This window comes from Eriocheir sinensis, chromosome 40 (assembly GCF_024679095.1).
Source record: "Eriocheir sinensis breed Jianghai 21 chromosome 40, ASM2467909v1, whole genome shotgun sequence".
Classification (NCBI taxonomy): Eukaryota; Metazoa; Arthropoda; class Malacostraca; order Decapoda; family Varunidae; genus Eriocheir; species Eriocheir sinensis.
The window spans coordinates 11,955,408-11,961,407 of NC_066548.1; positions in this window are offsets into that span (position 1 = coordinate 11,955,408).

Consider the following 6,000-nt stretch of genomic DNA (forward strand, 5'->3'; position numbering starts at 1 on the left):
CAATAATAATAATAATAATAATAATAATAATAATAATAATAATAATAATAATAATAATAAGAAGAAGAAGAAGAAGAAGAAGAAGAAGAAAAAGAAGAAGAAGAAGAAGAACAAAAACAAGAGCAAGAAGAACAAGAACAAGAACAAAAAAACAAGAACAAGAAGAACAAGAACAAGAAGAATATGAAGAACAAGAACAAGAAGAATAAGAGGAGCAAAAACAACAACACAACAACAAAAACAACAACAATAACCATAACCACAACCATAATAATTAGCGTGGCGAGGACTAACAGCAGACAGAAGTAGATGTAGAGGGCAGGTGATAAGACAGCAATAAACGCGATGGCCCGAGCACCTTTGACGCGAGGGTGAGGGATTAGACACGCCAGCTGGGGATAAGAGGCTCAGCTCGATAGTGACTGATAGCGGGGGCGATAAGCGGAAAGACAGGTGAGAGAGGCGATAGCGGCGGTGTGAGCCAGGTGGTGGTGCTGGTGGTGGGAAGCAGAGGTGGTGGGAACAGAGGTGGTGGGGACAGTGGTGGTGGTGGTAGTGATGGGGGTAGTGGGGGGCTGCCGAGGGGTTGTTCAGAGAGAGGCGGATGTCAGTTAGCTAGGGGGAAGGGGGTAGAGGTAGCAGAGAGAGGGGGGGGGGGCTTGTCAGCCGGGGGGAAGAGGGATAGAGGTAGCGTGGGGAAGTGTAGAAGAGAGAAGAGAGAGGGGGGGGGTAGAGGTAGTGTGGGAAGTGGAGGGGGCACAGAGGAGGGGGGTAGATATAGTGTGGGAGGTGAAGGGGGCAGAGAGAGGGAGAGGGGTCAGTAAGCTAAGGGGGGGAGTGGAGTGGAGGTAGTGTGGGAGGTGGAGGGGGGCTGAGAAAGAGGGGGGTCAGTCAACGGGGGTGATAATCATGTTAAGGAGTAGTGGTAGCTGTAATTCCAGGGGGTCAGGCGGTAAGGAGGCGGCGGCGGCAGGTGTTTTCAGGTAACAACGTTCGCAGGTTATAAACTCCTCAGCATTTCACTTCCGCCACAACAATCTTCACAACAAGGCGTTCCGGGAAGGCGGTGTCTGTTACCACGTATAAATCTCCCGGACAAAAACTTCTTCCTGACGCCAAGAAGAAATTACACACTTCCCAACGACACAGCTTTTTGAGCCACACGGAAAAAAAAATTACATTCCATCCCCTAAACGTTGTAAAAAAGGGGTCAGTAAATACATGAAAACCGTGAACACCCAAAGCGAAAGAAAGAAAACTCACTGTATTTCCTTAGAGCTGCAAATATACACACGAAAAAAAAAAAACGAATTTTCTTAGTTGTAAAAAAGCGATCAGTAAGTAATACATGAAAACAGTGAATAGCAAAAAAAAAAAAGAAAAAAAAAGAAAAAGAAAGAAGAAAGAAAACTAAAACATTGTATTTCCTGAGCTGCAAGTACACACACGATGAAAAAATGTATATGCAAAGCAGAAGGAACCACATCAATAAACTATAAATAAATAAATAAAAACTCACATTATCAAAGGAAAGGAATATCTCTTTTTTTCTTCAGCATACAAGAAATTCCACACACACACACACACACACACACACACACACACACAACTACGCACGCACGCAAATACACAAGTTGAGAACCACAAAACATTAAAAAAAAGGTCACAGCAAAATATACAGCGCCAAGAAAATAGCTGTTATGGATTGACACCCCCAATAAAAAAAATAAAAAAATAAAAAAATGACAAAGCCTTGCCGTGGAGGAATGCAAAAAAGAAAAGCAGTAATGGCGACGCAGATTGATTATCGAGGAGGGCGTGACGTGGGCAGCGGCGGCAGGAAAAATACGCAGCTTTTGATGTCCTAATATGACATTCAAGAAACATCACACGATTGATTATAAAAGATAGGACGCAAAGTAGATATCATGGCAGAAATCTCTCTCTCTCTCTCTCTCTCTCTCTCTCTCTCTCTCTCTCTCTCTCTCTCTCTCTCTCTCTCTCTCTCTCTCTCTCTCACGTGTGCGCATGTGTGTGTGTGTGTGTGTGTGTGTGTGTGTGTGTGTGTGTGTGTGTGTGTGTGTGTGTTAATCTTGTTTGGAATGAGTCAGACACAAAAATAGTCTTCAAGAAATCCCGTAAATGACCCTATTCAGTGGACGTTACCTGCTTGCACACACACACACACACACACACACACACGCACACACATTATAGCTTCAGGTTTGGAGTAGCGATCCTTAAAAATTACACACACACACACACACACACACACACACACACACACACACACATGTAAAACTATAATGTGCTAAGTTTTAATACGTCAAACTCAGGCGTAATTTCGTTAATATTAGTATCAGTTCTCACACTCGTGTCTCCCATACACCATATTTGAACGGATTATTTCACTACTAATTAATATCAACATCGGTTAGATTTCCGTAACGATGCAGACGTGTTAAATATAGGCCCCAGTGAACTCAGTTGTGAATATATGTAATGCAATATGAAAAGTGAAGAAAGCCTAGTTATTATTTCTTATAAGACTAAGTAAACATATACAACATTCAACCATCTAAGAAATAAGGTATGAAAACAAGGCCGCCTTACCTTACCTAAAACCTTGACGCAGTAGAGAGGACAATGAATCTTGATACGGTGTTGTGTGGGGGCGGGAGTAGGCTTTTGGGGGAGGCGAGGGAGGGGAGGGAGAAGCGAGGCTCTTTCTCGTCCTCTACTCCCCCTCTCCACCACCACCACTACCCATCCGCTCCCCCACGTAAGGTCACCACCACCGCGGGCGCCTCACTCATGCTGATGATGGTTGTCGAGAGAAATGAAAACAGTGATAATATTAAGTCCAGCTCGAGGCTCCGTGGTTCTCACACGTCACTTGCCGCGGCTCAGGGATATATTTTCTCCTCACTTTCCCTTCCTCCCTCCCTCACTCACTCGCGCGTTTTTCCATTACACTGCATCTGCTTTGGTTCCCTTGTTATTATTATTCTTTTTTGTATGTTATGCCTTGGACCAGGTGTGTTGGTGTATAAGGCAGGTAAGTAGAGGAGACAGACGGAGAGAAAAAATAAGAGAGAAAAAACACACGCGACACACACTAACAAACTCCAGAGCCCTCCGCCGTCAACAGCGCTTCATAACACTGCTTCCCTCAGCCGGCCGCCGCGACTCCTGCCAGCGAGATGTTGTTTTAAAAGCGCTGAGGCGAGTCGCTGTAGCTTTATTTCTCTTTCCCGTCTTTCTGCCACTACCTAACACGTGTTGAGAATGTTGGGGGATGAGTATGATTTTTCTTCTATTTTTTTCTGAGTGAGTTAGTGAGTGAGGATTTATGGCGTGTTATTATAATGCAGTTCTGAAGACATCCGGCATCTCGAGGGATTGGGGGTTGGAGGGGGGGGGGGGGGGATGTCAGTGGTAGTTCCATTTCTTTTTGTTTCCTCTTTAAATTGTCTGAGGAATTTGGAAATTACCGCAGAATTACTGGCGATTTACACAGCATTCAGACACAGTAATGTTTATTTATATTCCTCGTAGGTGTCCATGCAGCGCCCCACGTGATATTGTTAGCCTCGGTTATCACGGCGCCAGACTTTCCCTCATGACGCCACTAGGAGCTGATTCATTAGAGGTAATTGCCGCTATCTCCCACCCTTCAGTGCTGTCCTGGCCCGCGGTATCAGTTAAGAAATGACCTCGTGATAGACGGAAATACCACCCGGCATATTCGCAGTCGTACACGAATGACGGGCGCAAATGAGTAAATCACATAGCTGGAGGAGAAATTGAGAGAGAGAGAGAGAGAGAGAGAGAGAGAGAGAGAGAGAGAGAGAGAGGTGCACGGGCGGTGTACTAGACCAGGGAAGTAACGCTTAGAGGAGAGCAGCGGAGCGAGATAGGCGGTGGCGGCGAGGAGGCAGTGATGGAGGGCCGGACGATAAGCCTCGACGGAACTGCCCCTCGTCGAGTACTCGTGAGTGCCCCGCTCCTTCCCTCTCACCAAGCCAGGGAGACTTTATAAAAGGAGATGGCAGCCTCTGTATAGCAGCATGCCTAGATGTGCGTGAATTATTTCAAAATACGATATTCAGATCAGATTAAAGAGCGTCGATTTATCCTTTCCATTCGTAAAAAAATCAATAACAACGTTTTAAACGATAAGTATGATTTCATATTATTTGCATGAGCGCGACAGTTAAAGGTCAGAAACCCGCAAATGCAGTGTGCTGAGACAACACTGTAAGTACAGTTCATTTGCCCCGTCCCTCGCCCTCCCCCTCAGTTCCGACAACAGTATTGCTGACAGTGAGCATCGAGATCTCAAGGACGGCAAGGCACAAGTATAGGCAGCAGTAGGCGTTGTAGAAATGGGAAAGCACATAATTCTGGCCTTTCGTAAGTCACCCCGAAGGAGACCAGGTGCGTTGTGAAGAGATTTCATGGTGACTTGGTAAATTCTCATTAGTTCGCCCGTATCACATTGGCGGACATAACTGTATATTTTTTTTATATTAATCTGTTAAGTGTTCCCCGCGGAATCATTAGTTTCCTGAACGTCCAGAAAAAAAAATGATTTCCGCGAAAAAATAAAGCAAATCAATAACAAGCAAATCAAAATTCACCAGAAATAAGTTTCGTTTTCACAATACGCAGAAACGATGATTAATAAGGACTTTTGCCCTCACAGGATCACAACCGAGGTGAGTCACCATCTTGACTATCATATGGAAAATGACACACTACGAAGCGTCTCAGTAGTATTTATCGAAAATTATCAAACTTGACACCAAACTAAGCTTGACATCACCTAAAGAGGGGCCTCGCCCCCCTCGATCCATACTCCATTTAACCCAACTAACATCACCTCCTAACGGGGGGAGGTCCTGTGTTCCCCCTTAACCCCAAATTTTGCCATTTCAGTAAATTATTATAAAGTAAGATGTATAGTGCGATCAAATTGTCAGAAAAAAGTGTCCAACTCCGGAGCGCGACGGATGCTAAAATAATGACCTCTAATGTCTATGTCAGGGTGGATGAGAGTGGGTGGAGGCAGCCCCTCCCACTTCCTTTCTATTAGCAGGGAGTTGCTGTCTGGTTTGATGGTGTATACATCATGTAGGGTATAACAAGGACTATTGGTAAGAGTACAGTTGGCGTGAAATTTGTTCAGCACTCGGAAAGCATCTCACTGGCCACTGGCCACAGACACTATAGTCATCATAATATCCGTCATTCCTACACTACCTGCTGCCCTCTGGTCATCATTGATGCAGCACTCATCACCATCACCTCTACCACAATAGGCGTATGCCAGGAAGGAAACATCACCACTCCGTCGTCCCCAGAACCTTAAGATATGTCAGTGTGTTATTTGATCAACACTATCTCACCACCACTGCCACTGCCACCACCACCACTGCTCTTACCACCCCCCACCACCCCCATTGCTATCATTCCTACCATTGTCACTGCTACCATCACCATTCCCACCCATCCCGTTGCTAAAACCACCACCACTCCCATCACAATCATTGTTGCCACCACCACCATCGCCACTGACACATTTGCTACCACCACACCCATCGCTTTGCCACCCTTACTACAATTCCTACCACCATCATTGCTGCCGTCATCATTCTCACCTCCCTCACCTCTATAGCCACCATCACTCTCATCACCACCACTGCTGTAGCCACCACCGTCGCCTCTACCACCGTTACTAATATTCCTGCCATTATCATTGCTACCCAAATCCTTCCCACTATCTTCAGTTCCTCATTCTATAACCACAACTACAATCGCCTCCATCACAGTTGCTACCATTCCTACCATCATCATTGCCATCATCATCATTGTTACCATCATCATCATTCATCATTTATCATCATCAGCATTACTGTAACCACCATCACTCGTCATCACTATTACTGCCACCACTACCATCACCACTACCACCATGGCTACCACTTCCACCGCCGC